The following is a 15,249-nucleotide window of genomic DNA, read 5'->3' as shown; positions in this document are numbered from 1 at the left end:
TCATCTATCCTGATGGCGGAAGGGCAGAAAAGCCTGATATTTTCTTTACCCTACAGGTGGCCTCCTGAGACTTCTTTTACTTTATTTTCCAGTCACCCCACCTCCCACCCCACCACTCCACTTGTTCTTGCTCAGACCATACAACTTGCACTTCAAAGCCTTGGCATATGCTGCTTACTCTGCCTGGAAATCTCTTCCCCCAGATACCCAGGTCACCTTCAGGGCTTTACTCCAATGCCATCTTTTCCTGAATACCCTATCCACAATTTCACAGCTTCTTTCCTATGTCCTATTCTTTCCTATGTTATTTTTTTCCTCCTCAGAACTTACTACCATCTAAAACAATACATATTCTTGTTTCTTGTCACTCTTTCCACTAAAACATATGCTCCATTATAACAGGGTTTTGTTCGCTGCTCACTCTCCAGTGCCTTTAAATAATACCTGGCACATACTGGGTACTTGGCATATATATGTTGCGTGAAGGGAGGAAGGGAGGGAGGAAGAAAGGATGTCCATGGACTCTTTCTACTGCTCCATGCTACCTCTCCAAACACAGTGTGTCTGTGATACACAAGTAACCACTTCATAGTGTTCCTGTCTGCCCCACACTCCCCCTGCAGGGGCTCTTGAAGAGCAGTCACTAAGTAGCCCCTACCTTAATTGGAAACATTTAAAACAATTTGATTAATAAGATGAAGGAATACAGCATATGCAGACCAAAACAGCAGCTTTTGTATGGACAAATGGGTATTGGACAGGGTGGGTATGTCTGTGGATAAGTGTGCCTCCTAAACTTGACCTCAGAATTAGGTTACCAATGTAACCACCCATTTACTGGGTGTTGTTTTTACCTTGGAACCTAAGACGGAGAAATAGGTAGAACACGAGATGCACCTGTCATTTCAGGACCCAAACTCACAGGTTGATCAAATCACTTCTCTCCTTGGAGTTGGAGTGGGTTGGTGGTGAAGAGAAGCCAGGAGCATTACACCAATGGAAGCCCTTCCCATAGAAGGGAAAGATCAGGAGGGAGGGTCTATGAGTGTTTCTGACAATCCCTACCTCTCTCTCTCCCTTTTAAAATAATAGCTTTATTGGTCTATAGTTTGCATACCATAAAATTCACTCTTTTCAGTATACAAGTCAGTGGCTTTCAGCATATTCACAAAGCTGTGAATATACTATCACCACACTCAAATTCCAGAATATTTTCATTGCTCCCCAAAGAAACCCTATTCTTATTAGTAGTCAATCCTCATTTCCACCAAACTCTGGCAGCCACTAATCTTTCTACTTCTATGGATTTGACTATTCTGGTCAATTCATACACATGGAGTCATAAAGTATGTGACTTTAATGATTGCCTCCTGTAGGGTCAGGAGGACCACAGTGCAGGTTTTCTATGATCCAGCAGACTGGGTAAAGGAGGAGTCAGAGTCCTCAGTGGTTTTTGCAGGTCATTTATTTAGACTACCCGGTACACAGCAGGCAAGGGTGCTGGGAGGCCGGGAGGCTGGCAGTCCTTCCAGCCCCCAGCAAATCCTCACTCTATCTGGGTTCTCCAGTGATCTCTCCTTCTGCTTCTCTGCTTCTCTCTTGGCTTCTACTGGTGTTCTCATGACACTGCCCTTAAAAGTCCAGTCTTAGCCCAGGTGAATCCCATCTACCTAGGCCTATACCCTATTCCAGGTGCCTGCCATCAGACATGCATTCAGGACCACAAGGATCCATCATCTATCCTGATGGCAAGAGGGCAGAAAAGCCTGACATTTTTCCTTACCCTACACCTCCCCCACCCTGAACAGAATGATTTCAATGTTGTAGAATGTATCAATACTTCATTCCTTTTTCTACTGCCAAATAACATTCCATCGTCTGGGTAGATCACATTTTGTTTATCAGTTCATCAGCTGATGGGCCTTTGGTTGTTTCCACTTTCTGACTTTTATTTATTTTTTATTAAAAATTTTTTTTTAAAGATTTATTTATTTTTATACAAGAACCGGGGTACAGGCCAGAGGTGCGGGAGGGTGAGAGAATCACCAGAGACAGAGTGGGGAACAGAACAGGTAGACTGACAAAATACACTGCTGAGGGGAGCAGTGGGCGAGACAGGAGAGGTCTGCTGCGCCATGTGGGATTCTTGCTGGCTGATCGGGATCGAACCCATGCTGCAGAGGCTGCGGATAGCTTCACAGTGCAGCACGCAACCACCTGCGACATCAGGGAGGGAGGCCCACTTTCTGACTTTTAAAGTAATGCTGGAGGGGCCTCCCTGGTGGCGCAAGGTGTTGAGCACTATGGAGCTGACAGCAGCCTCTGCAGCGTGAGTTCAATTCCTGCCAGGGAGATACCCACATGGCAAAGCAGACCTCTCCTGTCTTGCCCTATGCTCCCCTCAGCAGTGTATTTCAGTCAGTCTGCCTGTTCTGCTCCCCACTCTGTCTCTGGTGAATTCTCTCACCCCCCCCGCACCTGTGGCCTGTACCCCAGTTCTTGTATGCATAAATAAATAAATATTAAAAAAAGAATATCTTACCATAAAAAAATGAAAGTAATGCTGGAATTGATGCTCATGTACATGGTTTAATTTCTGTGGGTGTATATCTAGGGATGTAGGGTCATATAGTAACTCTATGTTTAACATATTCAGGAGCTGCCAAACTGTTTTCCAAGGGGGTTGCAGCATTTTACATCCCCACCAGCAGTGTGTAAAGTGTACAAAGGCTTCAATTTTCCACATCTTTATCAGTATTTGTTATCTTTTTTATTTTAGCCACCTTAGTGGGTGTGAAGAAGTAGCTCATTGTGTGTTTTTTAAAAAAATATTTATTTTATTTTTATACAAGAACTGGGGTACAGGCCAGATGCGCGGGAGGGTGAGAGGATTCACCAGAGACAGAGCAGGGAACAGAACAGGCAGACTGACAAAATACACTGCTAAGGGGAGCAGTGGGCAAGACAGGAGAGGTCTGCTTCGCCATGTGGGATTCTCCCTGGCTGGCCGGGATCAAACCCATGCTGCAGAAGCTGCGAACAGCTTCACAGTGCGGCGCTCAACCACCTGTGCCACCAGGGAGGCCCTCATTGTGGTTTTGATTTGGAGCATCTTTTTTTTCTGTGCTTATTGGCCATTTGCTGTCTTCTTAGAGAAATGTCTTTTCAAATTCCTTGCCTATTTTAAAATTGAGATGTTTGTCTTTTTATTGTTGGGTTGTAAGATACAAATCACTTATCTGCTATGTGATTTGCAAATATTTTCTGCCATTCCGTAGATTGTCTTTTCACTATTAAGAGATGGTGTCTTTTGAAACACAAATGTTTTCAATGTTTACAAAGTCCAATTTATTTTTCCTTTGTTGCTTGTCCTTTTGGTGTCACAGCTAAGAAATTATTGGTGAATTCAATGTCATGAAGATTTACTCCTATGTTTTATTTTAAGAGTTTTATGAGTTTAGCGCTTACACTTAGGTCTATGATACATTTTTTTTAAAGATTTATTTTATTTTTATACATACAAGAGCTGGGGTATAGGCCAGAGGGGCGGGGTGGGTGGTGGTAGTGGTGGTGGTGAGAGGATTCACCAGAGAGAGAGTGGGGAACAGAACAGGCAGACTGCCTGAAATACACTGCTGAGGGGAGCAGCGGGAGAGTCAGGAGAGGTCTGCTGCACCATGTGGGTTGCTCCCTGGCCGAGGATCGAACTTGTGCTGCAGTGGCTGTGGATTGCTTCATAGGTTGCATCTTAACCCCTTGCGCCACCAGGGAGACCCTATGATACATTTTGTTTTTTTTTTTGTTTTGTTTTGTTTTTTTAAAGATTTATTTATTTATTTATAGAAGCACTGGGTGCAGTCAGAAGCGCGGGAGGGTGAGAGAATTCACCAGAGCCAGAGCAGGGAGCAGAGCAGGCAGAAGGACCGAAGTACACTGCTGAGGGGGGCAGCGGGCGGCAGGAGAGCTCTGCGCGCCATGTGGGACCCTCGCCGGTGGCCGGGGATCGAACTGGCACTGCAGAGGCTGCGGGCAGCTTCACAACCCAGCGCTCAACCGCTGCGCCACTGGGGAGGCCCCCTATGATACATTTTGGATTAAATTGTTTATATGGTGTGAGGAGTTCAACTTCTCTCTTTTATATGTGGATATTCAGTTGTGGTCTTCACATTCTTGTCTAAAATTAATTGACTATTTCTGTTCCATTAATCTACATGTTTATTCTTATGCCAGAATCACACATTGAGGGCCTCCCCAGTGGCACAGCAGGTTGAGTGCAGCGTTGTGAAGCTGTCTGCAGCCTCTGCAGCGTGGGTTCGATTCCCAGACAGCCAGGGAAATACCCACATTATGTGGCAGACCTCTCCTGTCTCGCCCGCTGCCCCCCTCAGCAATATATTTCAGTCAGTCTGCCTGTTCTGCTCCCTGTTCTGTCTCTGGTGAATCCTCTCACCCTCCCACGCCTCTGGCCTGTACCCCAGCTCTCGTATAAACAAACCTTTTTTTTTTTTTTTTAAAGAATCACACATTGATTATTTTGGCTATGCAATAAGTTTTGAAATTTGCTTGCCCCTCCAAGATTATTTTGGCAGTTTTGTGTCCCTTGTATTTTCATATGACTTTTGGGACCAGCTTGTAAGTTTATACAAAAAAATTGATGTCAATAAGCATTGGATGGAAAGTGTAAATCACTTTGGGGACCATTGCCACCTTACTCCCTGGAATGCCATCTGTTCCCATGAACATGAGATATCTTTTCATTTATTTAAATCTTTTATTCTTTTCAACTATGTTTTGTGTTTTTCATGTGCAAGTCTATTACTTCTTTTGTTAGATGTATTCTTTTTTTTTTGTTAGATGTATTCTTAAGTGCATTATTCTTCTTGGTGCTGCCATAAATGTAATTCTTTTCTCAATTTTATTTCAGATTATTCATTGCTAGTTATGAGCTGAATATTTGTGTTCCTACAAAGTTTAATCTCCAGTGTAATATTAGGCATTAGTAGGTGGAGCCTTTGGGCTGTGGTTAGGTCGGGAGGGTAGAGCCCTCAGGAATGGGAATAGAGCTCTTATAAAATAGACCACATAGAAAACAGCACTGTGGGGCCTCCCCGGTGGCGCAGTGGTTGAGTGCTGGGTTGCGAAGCTGCCCACAACCTCTGCAGCACTGGTTCAATTCCCAGCTGCTCCCCGGCCACTGGAGGAGGGTCCCACATGGCGCGCAGACCTCTCCTGCTGCCCGCTGCTCCCCTCAGCAGTGTACTTCGGTCCTTCTGCCTGCTCTGCTCCCTGCTCTGCTCTGGCTCTGGTGAATTCTCTCACCCTCCCATGTTTCTGACTGTACCCAGTGCTTGTATAAATAAATAAATAAATCTTAAAAAAAAAAAAAAAAGGAAAACAGCACTGTAGAAGAGACATCCCCCCATCCCCACCCAACCATACTGGCACCTGATCTCAGGCTTCCAGCACTTGGAGAAATGAATCTAAGTCACCCTAATCTATGATATTTTATTATAGCAGCCTCAAAGGACTGAAAAGAAATTTGACTGATATTTCTGTATCAATCTTGCATCCTGCAACCTTGCTGAATTCATTTATCAGTTCTAATCTCTGTGTGTGTGTGTTCCTTAACATGGTATATGATCACAAGATCATATGATCTGCAAATAGAGATAGTCTAATATCTTGCTTTCCAATTTACATGCCAGAATCCCCAACTTCTGTTCTTTCATTCTTCTCGCACATAGCCTTTTTTTTTTTTTTTTTTTTTTTTATTTATAGAGGCATGTTTTTTTATTTATTTGTTTGTTTGTTTGTTTTGTTTATACATGCACTGGGCACAGTCAGAAGCGCGGGAAGGTGAGAGAATTCACCAGAGCCAGAGCGGGAAGCAGAGCAGGCAGAAGGACCGAAGTACACTGCTGAGGGGAGCAGCGGGCGGCAGGAGAGGTCTGCGCGCCATGTGGGACCCTCCTCCGGTGGCCGGGGAGCAGCTGGGGATCGAACCGGCGCCGCAGAGGTCGCCGGCAGCTTCGCAACCCAGCGCTCAACCGCTGCGCCACCGGGGAGGCCCTTCTCGCACATAGCCTTTAGGCCAGTCTTCCTAGTGTTTTGCTTTTAGCCTGAAGTAGAAATTTGGAGACATGTTCAAAGCCACATTTGACTGCTGATCCATTCCTGTTTCTTCAGGTACAAAATTCTTTGAAGAAGTGACAAATGAAAGTGAGATGATAGGGCCTCCCCTGGTGGTGCAGCGGTTGAGCTCTGGGCTGCAAAGCTGCCTGCAGCCTCTGCAGTGCCGGTTCAATCCCCGGCCAGCCGCCAGTGAGGGTCCCAGGCGCAGACCTCTCCTACTCGGCCCACTGCTCCTTTCAGCAGTTATTTCTTTGTCAGCCTGCCTGCTCTTTTCCCCGCTCTGGCTCTGGTGAATTCTCTCACCCTCCCGCGCTTCTGACTGTACCCAGTGCTTGTATGAATAAATAAATAAATCTTAAAAAAAAAAAAAAGTGAGATGATATATATGAAAATGATAAGTCTTCCCCTTGAATCTGTTATGCACCAGGCCATATATTCAACAGGGCCATCCACAATATTCATCTCCAGAAATTACCATTCATACAGAAGACAGTGTGAATAATGCCCCCTGGAGCTGTGCAACAAGATTGTCCTGTTACCAAATGCTTCTTTTTTAAAAAGATGTATTTGTTTATGCATACAAGAACTGGGGCACAGGCCAGAGGTGCAGAGTGTGAGGATTCAGAGACAGAGATAGAGTGGGGAACAGAACAGGCAGACTGACTGAAATACACTGCTGAGGGGAGCAGCGGGTGAGACAGGAGAGGTCTGCCGTGCCATGTGGGTAGCTTCATGGCCGGGGATCGAACTCATACCACAGAGGCTGCGGACAGCTTGATAGAGCTGTGACCCAACCCCTTGGACTGTGGGTAAGTCATGAGGGTAGAGCCCCAGGAATGGGAATAGAGCTTTCATAAAAGAGACCATATAGAAGACAGCATGCTGGAAGAGAATTCCCTCCCAGAACAAGGGAGGCCCACTTTTTCCTTTTTTTAACAGCTGCATATCATCCCATTTATCCAAATGCTTCCACACTGAAGGATATTTAGACTGTTTCTAAACTGATACCAAGAATTCTGCAGCAAATATCCTTGTATGAATTTATTTGTATATATATCAAGCTGCCTTGGAAAATACTTGGAAAAGTCAGAACTGTACAAGGACAGGGTTTTTATGACTAAGATGATTACAATTGTTTTCTGCAGCCCTTTCTTCTACCTTTTTGAACCCCTACTCCTGACCATCAGTGCTCTCTAGTAGACAGGAAAGCACCCCACCACTTGCTCTAGCATTTGGAATAGAGTATTTCATAGGAGACTCTGGCTTGGAGTGGACACTATCCAGATGGGTTTGCAGTAATTAGTCTCAGTCAGGCTAAAACCAGGTGATGGCCTGTTTGGGAGAGGGTGTGGAGCTAATGATGCTGGTGAATAGCACACAGACCACTGCAAGGGTAGCCAGAAGTCATGCCTTTGGGAATGACCTTGGGGTTCCAGGGTGCTGTGGGTGCGATGTTTAGCTATATGACCTGTTCTGACCTGTTTTGACCAGAAGAGGGCAGTAGTGAGCTGCCTAACACTTCTGCCTGGTTCCGGAAGGCTCTCCCGCTGGTACAGGAGCCGCTTCTGTTTAGAGCAGCTGCACTGGGGGATTGGGCAATCCTGTAAACCTCCTATTCCTGAATAAGGAAGATGTATTAGAAGAAATCTGGTAAAACATGAGTTAAGGGTCATAAAGGAGGAAAAGAAATCGAGGTAACTGCTCCCCCCCATGAAAGTGACTATCTTCTCTCATAAATGTAATGCACACACATTATAAAGACTTCAAACAGTGCATAAAAGCACAAAGAGGTAAAGAAAAACTGCTTGAAATTCCATGACCTGAGATAACCACTGTTTGCTTTTTTGGCAATATTTTTCTACACTGCTTATTTTTTTCCTACTTGGAAGATGTTGGGGACATCTGTCCTTGTCATTACCTTTAATGTTAGAGGCCTCGGGACTTGTACTTACATAAATGCTTCTTACAATTTCTTACCTAAATCGCCCCAAAAGCAGAGAAGATGAATGAACGCTTTGGGGCTCGAGTGGCGTGTGGCACAGTGTGTGTGGTGCTGCAGTGTACAAGAGTGGGAAAATGTCTTTGAAATATTGGGTTTATACCTTAAGATTCTGATAGATTTCACATTATCCCCCATAACATTTTGCATTGTACCCCATGTTTATTCTTATTACAAAATATTATGTCTTTTCTCCTCCAAATCTTCATAATGTTCTTTTGTATGCATGCGCCATCATCTATTAAGCAAAACACAAAGCTGGACGTTTAAGTCATTTTCAATTTTTCTCTAATATAAACACTACTGCAATGAGCATCCTCATGCATATGTATTTCCTCTTGTCTGATTATATCGTTAGAATAGAGTTCCAGAATGGGCACTTTAAAAAATAAATATATTCTTTTCCTCAATGTTTTTGAAAAATTGGTACAAATGAGGTGACTAGAGTGCTGAGGGGGGGAAGGGTTGCCCCTTTAAGATTTCTTTTTGGGGGCCTCCCTGGTGGCACGGGGGTTGGGCACTGCACTATGAAGCAATCCGCAGCCTCTACAGCATGAGTTCGGTCCTTGGCCGGCCAGGGAGAAACCTACATGGCGCAGCAGACCTCTCCTGTCTTCCCCGCTGCTCCCCTCAGCAGTGTATTTCAGTCAGTCTGCCTGTTCTGTTCTGTTCTGTTCCCCACTCTGTCTCTGATGAATCCTGCCCCCACGCTGCATCTCTGGCTTGTACCCCAGCTCTTGTATGCATAAATAAATAAATCTTAAATAAAATGATTTCTTTTGGGGGCCTTTTAAGCACTGCACTATGAAGCAATCCGCAGCCTCTGCAGCATGAGTTCGACCCCCCAGCCAGGCAGGGAGCAACCCATATGGCGCAGTAGACCTCTCCTGACTTGCCCACTGCTTTCCTCAGCAGTGTGCTTCGGTCAGTCTGCCTGTTCTGCTCCCCGCTCTGTCTCAGATGAATCCTCTCCACCCACCGCACCTCTGGCCTGTACCCCAGCTTGTATGCATAAATAAATCTAAAAAAAAAAGAGATTCCTTTTTGCATCCTCCTTGGCCCCCAACACCACTTTATGCTGATCACGTGACGTGTCTTCTTGGTGCCCAGCCTTGGGCTCAGCTATTTTTCCCACCTATTTTTCCCAATCCCCCCCAACCCCACTCAATCTTCATGTCAACGTGGTAGAGTATTATTCCCATTTTACACAGGAAGAAGCCACATCAGTGAGTCCAGGTGCTTGGCTAAGGTTACATGACTCATGTTTGGAGGTAGGGGGGTCTCGATTTGGGGAGCCAGAGTCTTTATCAGCCTAGCGAACAAGATACCATGGCTGCAGACTTGGTATCTTTAGAGGATGGTCCTCTAAAACCCTTTTAGTTACAAGTAAAAAACAAAATGAAACAAGACCTCCCAAAACACTAGAGCTATTTTAAGGTTTTTTTTTTTTTTAAGGGAAGGGTGATGGTGAGGGAGAAAATTAAATGAACACAGAGAAATCTCAAGGAACCCAAGAGGAGAAGTAATTAGTCTCATGAGGGATGAGGAAGCAGCACTCTCTCTTTCTCTGTGTCTTTTCTCTTGTTTTTTCTCTCCCTCTCTGGGAAATCCTGGGCTCTGGCCTCTGCTTTCATGTATGTGTCAGCCTCGTTCTTCTCCTACAGGGGATCAGCTTCTCTGCTCTCCATGAATATGACCTTCTCTCACCTCCCAGTGTTACACCCCTCGGTTTAAGCACACGATCCAGATGGAACTAGAATCTCTCAGTCCTAAACCCAAATCTCCAGGAGAGAGAATCTGATCTGATTAAGCTGTAATACATGTCCACTTCTGGCCCAACCCGTTGCAGCCTTGGGGGCAGGCTTTGGCAGCACAAACCTGTCCTTAGTCCAGTCTATTGGTAGTGGGAGTTCTTAAAGGAGATCATGTGGGCTGGGAGGAGTCGCATAAAGGTGGATGTCCACATCTACTGTAAGCCCCTACCTGTGACATTCAAATACTATTCAGCACTCTTGCGTGGGAGTGACAGAGACCTGACTCTTGCAAGATGACTTCAAAAGAAATGGGAATTAGCCCTAAGGAATAGTCCAGGGCTTGGCTTCAGGTACAGCTAGATTCCCTTGCTCAAAAACGATTGCCAGGAACCAATCTTGCTTAATTTCTGAGTTAGACCTTTAGACTTCTGTGTTCATACCTACATAGACCTCTGTGCTTTATACCTACATAGACTTTCTCCTCAGGATGGTGATATGGCCGTTGGAGACCCAGGCTCATGTCCTCATGACTCAGCTTCCTTTGTGGAAAGCAAACATCTTCCTACGTCTCAGTTCTGATTGGCTGTGCTTGAGTTATAACCCCATCCTGAACCAATCACTGGGGCCAGGGATAGCTGTCTCTGATTGGCTGGCCTTACTAGGGTCACATGACCATTCCTAAAGCTGAGGTGGGTCAGCCAGATTGATGAGGGGAGGACCCCAAAGGAAAAATGGGGCGCTATTACCAGAGATTTGCACCAACACACTTCTAGGATATGTTAAGGAATCCTGGTGGGGGACAAGGAGATGTCTGTCATTCAGTAGGTGTGTGTTGAGGGCTCTCGGTGTGCTCAGCACTAGAGAGGCTCAGGGGGATGCAGCAGTGAACCAGACACACAAGGTCTGTACTCTCATGGGGCTTTAAATTCCAGGTAGTGAACTAACAAATGTTTCTTGAGCACCTACTATGTTCAAAACACTACACTCCAATTCTACTTCCTTTCTCCCCATACCAAGACAGTATGTGGCCTTTCTCTCTAGTTTACAGTATATCAAGGGGATACACAGTGATAAATAATAGCAACAGCGGTAAATGCCCAGAGAGTTACACAAATAGGAAAGTGTTGTGAAAGGATGGGGCCGAGGAGGAATTTGTCCACCGCTGCTGTCAGTGATAATCACAATGGCCACGTTTAACTAGGTGCCGGGCACTGTGCAGAGAACTTTCTGAGCAAAATCTCCTTGAATCCTAATGGCAAATGTATGGAGAAAGTACTTTGTTTTACAGAGGAAGGACGGTGAAATGACTGGCTTAAGAGCACACAATAAGGGGCTCATAGAGCCAGCACTTAAACCCAGGTCTTTCTGACTCCTGAGCGTGTAACTCTGTCACTGGAAAGGAGGGCAGGTGCTGGGCATGTGGTCTACCTGGGGAGCAAGGAACTGGTAGGAAAATTTTTATTCTTCCCTCTATGCCAATGGCTTTCTCTGCTTCTATACACGCATGGCAGAAAGTGGCTTTCCCCGGCTTTGAATCCAGTGCTTCCATCTGACTCCCTGGTGCCAATTACAAAATGGCTGCTCCATGGGCCAAATATGATGCCCAAGAGACGCTTAAGCATTTAAAATCATGAATGAGCATCCAATGCTCAAAATTGGGAAATTTCACAGAAAAAATGGGAAAATAATCAGAATATCTGACAAGTTTGGGTTTCTATTCCCATGGCAACCATCTGCTAGGGCGGAGGAGCAGCTGCTACGTTTAGAGGGGGCTCCTAGTCTTCATTTGCCTCAATTGCCCACTTCCCATCATCCCTCATGGGGTCTGCTTTACTCATTTTCATTACTGAGGTGACTCTTGGGGGCATTTGGACCGGAGTCTCGATGTCTCAGTCCAGCTTCAGAGTCCCGGGAGGTCGAATTCAACCCAGCTTGGGTCTAATGTGTGCTTCTGGCTCAGAACGCTGTGGCGGGGGCAGGGCAGGCTGCCATGGGGTCAGCACAGGGTCAGGGGCATCTCTAGTCTGTGGACAACAGTGGGTTCTCAGGAAAAGGACTACTTGGGCAGACACTACAGGCAAGTCTAGTACAAAGGGGGCAGGAATGAAGGACAAGAGCCTCCTGATAAGAAGTGTAATATTCTAGGCTTCAGGTCACTATGAAGACCTGAACTGAAGAACTGGTGGGCACAGTGAGAGAGGGAGCTTTATGAGATGTTAATTTGGTGGGTAGGGCAGGGAGGGGGCAAAGAGTGACTTCTGCCTGGGCAACAAGGTAAAGAGTCATTCATCCAGCTCAGGATACCCTAGGAGGAACAATTTTGGGGAAGATAAAGAGTTCCACTTTGCACGTGTCTGCTGGCTTGCCTGAAGAGTTGCTTGATAGGCAGGTGGGAAGCCAACAGTTAAGAGGTGGAAACAAAAGACCTGGGCGCAGATTACATCAGGGAGGAGCTTGAGGAATAGGAAGGGAGGAGGGCTAAGAGCAGAACTCAGAGGAGCAGCATTTACAGCCAGTAACCCACACCGGGAAGTCTGGTGGCAGGGAGGGGAAGAGAACCAGGGATGGGAACGGAGAGAAGTCCAGGAAGGAGAGTTGAAGGAAGAGCGTAGTCAACAGTGCCAAGTGTCTAGTGAGGACAAGAAGGAAAGGCTGGAGATAGTCTTTTGGATTTGACAATGAAGAGCCAGTGTCTGGGACAGGGGTTGAGAAATGAATGGGTACAGAGAAGGGGAGAGAAGGAACTGGTGCCGGGGACTCGGAAGTGGTGGGCAGGAGAGAGGCTGTTCAAGTACAAAGAGCGTATTGAGCAAGATTCCATGGGAAGGCCTGGCAGGGGGCTGGAGATCCAGGTCAAGCTAATGTCTGGTTCTGGGGTCAGGAGAGCTTGGGAAGGGTTTAGATACCGGGTGGAACCTGAAGGGAAAGCTCATCTGAGGGACTAGTGGAGGGAACTGCCCTAAAAGGAGGCCCAGGCTTTGTGGCTGGGTTTTCCCCACTCTGCATTGAGTTTCCTTGATCCACTGATTATCTTGGGCTGGTTTTGCTGAATGACTCAGGAGTTTGAGCAAGCTTTGCATACTTGGTTTCATGGCTATGGGGGAGGGGAGATAGAATTCTTTCCTGATAACTTGGAAACAATTCTTAGATATTGAAAGAGGGAGAAAAGTAGGCCCAGCTTGGGGTCGGGGAGAAAGCTCTCTAAGCATCACAGAGCTCTGTGCTGGCTAGTGGGAGCAAACAGTTGAGGCTGGGATGTTTTTCCTCTCTGTCCTTCCCCTGCTTTCATTAAAATAACAATATCTAACAGTTGCTTTTACCTTTGGCAGGCACTGTTCTAAGAACTTAAGGGTTTTATCTCTTATTAACCCATTTGACTTGAGGAAGCTGGGAGTTAGAGAGGTGAGGCAATTGCCTGGGGCGTCCAGCCAGGAACTGGAAATGCTGAGGATTGCCGGTCCTAAACCCATGTTCCTTACCATTATGCAACACTGCTCCTCTTGGGGTGACTCTAGGTGGCCAGGCAAGGCTGTGGAATTGATGAGAGGCCTCCCAAATGAAGTTCCTAGGTAAAATCTAACAAACAAACTCCTTAACAGAAACTTTTCTCCAGTTAGGATTTCTACTGGGAAGGAAGGGACAAATCCTCTGAGCCTGTCCTGAGGCTCCTTGTCACCTGAGACCACCTTCCAGGGTGCCCTCCCTTTGAGCTTCTAAGCTAAGGATAAAGGATTTATTCATTGGGGCTCCCAGAGTTGGGTCTGGAAGCTGGCCCTGGCATCAGACCATGGTTAGGCCCTCCCTCCCTGCCTGTTTTGTCCCTCCCTCTGGATTCGACACCCTAGACAGTCTTGTATGTGGCCTGCCCCCTGCTGTCAGTGCACACTCCCAAGTGTTCCCGGGGAATCCAGGCTCTGGTAAACACCCCAAGAGGAGGAAATGGGCCAAGCTAGGACAACCAGTGGTGATCGCATCAGGACTGATGCACTCCCTGCCTTTTCCCCCACCTCAGTCTCCAGAGGAGTCCAGTGGGCCTGGCCAGGCCTTCTTCCTGTCATTCAGCCCAGGAGAGAGCTAAGCCCAAGGTGAAAAGGGAGTGGGCTGCTGGGGTAGAGAGCAGACCTCAAGCGGCACCCTTCTTGGTCCAGGAATGAAGTAGACAACAAATCTGAGTGCTGGGGTGGAAAGACAGGAGGAAAGCATTCAAAGAGGGTGTGCAAGTAAGTCTACAGAGTGCCAACCAGATGTCAGGCTCTCTACATATGTAATAACCACCCTATCTGATTTAGGACACATCAGACACTGGGTCAGGGGTTCTATTCCTGAAACCAGGGGTAAACTAGTATTGTTTGTATTGCTGCAGTTTGCGGCTTTAACGTATAATTTCATCTAATTCTAGCAATGCTTAAGAGTTAGTGGGATTGGGGCCTCCCTGGTGGCACAATGGGTTAAAGCACAGCATTGGGAAGCTATCTGCAGCCTCTGCAGCTCGAATTCGATCCCTGGCTAGCCAGAGCTACCCACATGGCACAGCAGACCTCTCCTGTCTCACCTGCTGCTCCCCTCAGCAGTGTATTTCAGTGGATCTGCCTGTTCTGCTCCACATTGTCTCTGGTGAATCTTCTCACCACCGCACCTCTGACCTGCACCCCAGCTCTTGTATGCATAAATAAATCTTTAAAAAAAAAAGAGTAGGATTATGATTACCCTTTTAATGGTGAGGAAATTGAGACTCTTAGGGAGTAAATTTCAGAATTATCCAAAGTCACAGATTTGGGTACTGGAGAGTATGTTTTTGCTTCATCATTATATATTGATTCATCTATTTTTTTCCAATGAGTAAAGTGGTTATCACTAGCTTTGGCATAAATATGGAGAAGTGAGGTTCAGGAAAAAGAATTTGTGCTTCGTAGCGGAATCTTGATACCTATCATCCTTCATTTAATGCCTCCATGTGGGCCCCAGAGAAAGGAATTTGCTGGAGTGTTCTAAGGGTCCTTCCCATTGCCTTGTGGATTTCATTATCGTTTCTTCCCTCCCCATGAGGTCACCTCTGTGGGCAGTATGAGCTCTTGTCACTTATTTTACAGGCTCATGGTCATCTTCTTGCCTCTTGACCGCAAGGCCTTTGAGGACCAGCTCTGGCTGCTCACTCATCTCTTCTAGTGTCTGGCCCAGAAGAGGGCTTATTTGAATAAATAACTGGATTCATTGAGGAATTGGAACTTGAACCTCGGTCTTTTGGGCTCTGCCAGAATCATGTCTCCTCCTTACCCTGCTACAGGCCCCTTTCACCTTAGTGAGGCCTCATTTCAAGCCAAGAAGCAAACAGCCAAGGCGGTGGGCAAGCTGACTTAGACTCTT

Source organism: Talpa europaea, assembly GCF_964194135.1.
Source record: "Talpa europaea genome assembly, chromosome: 9".
NCBI classification, from domain to species: domain Eukaryota; kingdom Metazoa; phylum Chordata; class Mammalia; order Eulipotyphla; family Talpidae; genus Talpa; species Talpa europaea.
The sequence above is the reverse complement of the archived record's forward strand: the minus strand, read 5'-3'. Positions refer to the sequence as shown.